Source organism: Papaver somniferum, chromosome 5, assembly GCF_003573695.1.
Source record: "Papaver somniferum cultivar HN1 chromosome 5, ASM357369v1, whole genome shotgun sequence".
NCBI lineage: Eukaryota > Viridiplantae > Streptophyta > Magnoliopsida > Ranunculales > Papaveraceae > Papaver > Papaver somniferum.
The window spans coordinates 24,843,570-24,846,132 of record NC_039362.1 but is presented as its reverse complement, the minus strand read 5'-3'; positions in this window follow the sequence as shown (position 1 = coordinate 24,846,132).

Genomic DNA, 2,563 nt, shown 5'->3' with positions numbered 1-2,563 from the left:
AATCTTCATCATAATCATAGATCTCATACATTTCATCAAGTTTTCCAGCAAGACCTTTGTTCCCAGTGTATTTTCTACGATTTGGGCACTCGTTTGCAAAATGACCAAAACATTTACACTTAAAGCACTGTGGCATATCCTCGCCATCAGCCTCGTCAGCATCCCTGTTTTTAGGAGAGACGCGATTGTGAGGTTTATCTGATGACCTGGGTTTGTCTCTTGAAAACCGTTTACTTCTCTTCAATAGAAGATCCCTAAAATGTCTTGCGATCAAGGAGACTGATTTGTCAAGATATTCATCCCAAAAATCACCCTAAGACTGATCATTCTCAGAGACATATACACTTTTAATTTTATCAAGTAACTTAGTGTTCTTTTGTGCTTTAAAGGCAACATCCTTACCGATTTTGGATGTATGCTCATGATCAAAGATCTTTAGCTTTCCAACCAATGTATTTATGGAAATATTATCAAGGTTATTTCCCTCAACGATGGCATGCTTCTTAGACTCGTATCTAGATGGCAGCGATCTGAGAATTTTCATCACAATGTCCTTTTCAGGAATAGTCTTACCCAATGCAAAAGATGCATTAATAATTTCAGACACTCTGTGATTAAACTCATCAAATGTATCTTCATCTGCCATACGAAGGTTCTCCCAATCGGAATTAAGGTTTTGAAGCCTAGATTCCTTTTCACTGGAGTTACTTTCAAATACGGTTTCTAAGATATCCCAAGCATATTTAGACCTAGTGCAATTTGAAACATGGTGCTGAAGATTTGGGGTAATGGCATGTATGATGGCATTCAAACCGTCGGAATTTTGCTTTGCAGCAAGTATCTCGGCAGGATTATATTCACCAATATTCTTGGGAACGTTTACATCTCCAACTGCCACAACGGGATCATCATAGCCATTAACAACATATACCCATGATTGAAAATCACGCGCTTGAAGAAAAGCTCGCATATAATTTTCCACCATAAATAATTAGAGCCATCGAAGACTGATGGTACGTTAATAGAGATAACACCTCTGTCCATAGAGTCAGATCGCTACAAACACAGACTTGTAAGGTCTTGAACGTGTTTTCCTGCTCTGATACCAATTGAAAAAGCGGGGGTCTAACAACACCACCCAATATTTTTCTTAGCAATATGGATGGACAAAATCAAATATACTTTTAAGAGAATCAACAAGACTCAATCAATTAAAAGTATATCAACGAGTTTATATCTCTCTGTTGATTTGATATACTCAAGCAGGAACTGCGAGTTCTAATCAAATACAAGGAATAACTTGGATGGTACCAAAGACCAATATTCAAGGATCAATCAATGACAATCAACAACCAAAGGTTGGATTACTATAATTGATGATATAACGCACAACCTGTATTATTTCAATTATAAAGATAAAACAATATAATGCGGAAATTGAAATAACACAGACACCAGAAATTTTGTTAACGAGGAAACCGCAAATGCAGAAAAACCCCGGGACCTAGTCCATATTGAACACACACTGTATTAAGCCACTACAGACACTAGCCTACTCCAAGCTAACTTCGTACTGGACTTTAGTTGAACCCCAATCAGTCTCCCACTGATCCACAGTTGTACTCTCTACGACTCTGATCCCAGCAGGATACTGCGCACTTGATTCCCTTAGCTGATCTCACCCACAAATAAGAGTTTCTACGACCCAAAATTGCAGGCTTTGACAATAAAAAAATCTGTCTCACACAGACAAGTCTATCAAAGGATCAATCTGTCTCCCACAGATAAACCCTAAAAGGTTTTGTTCCGTATTTTGATAATAATCAAGGTGAACATGAACCAATCTATAATCCGGTCTTATATTCCTGAAGAACGTCCTAGAGTTATCAATCACCTCACAACAATCTTAATCATATGGTAGCGAAGCAAGATGCTGCAGAATCACAAACAATGAGACGAAGATGTTTGTGATTACTTTTTATATCTTTCCTATCGGAGATATCAATCTCAAGCCAATCAATCTGATTGTACTCGTACGATAGAAGATGCAGGATCAGATCACACAACTACGATAAAAGTAGTATCGGTCTGGCTTCACAATCCCAATAAAGTCTTTAAGTCGTTAACCCGGTTTTAGAAGAAGAAAACCAAAGGTTAAAGGAGAAACAACTCTAGCACGCAAACTAGTATCAGACGTAAGGTGTGGGGATTAGTTTTTCACAATACTAGACGTCTCCTTTATATAGTCTTTCAAATCAGGGTTTGCCATAAATTTTAGCTTAGTAACAAAGCATTCAATATTCACCGTTAGATGAAAACCTGATTTAGATTCAAGCTAATATTTCTCAACCGTTAGATCGAAAACTTAGCTTGTTACACACACTTGACAATGCACGCTTCTAGGTTTGTTAACCGTACCAAAACGTATGCATTTGTTGGTTCAACAATAGTTAACCAAAAGGTTAGTCATATGAGCATTTCATATCAACCATGTTCTTCTTCACCATAACTAGTTCAAATGACTTAAAATGAACTAGTTAGAGAGTTGTTCAATTGCAAGGAA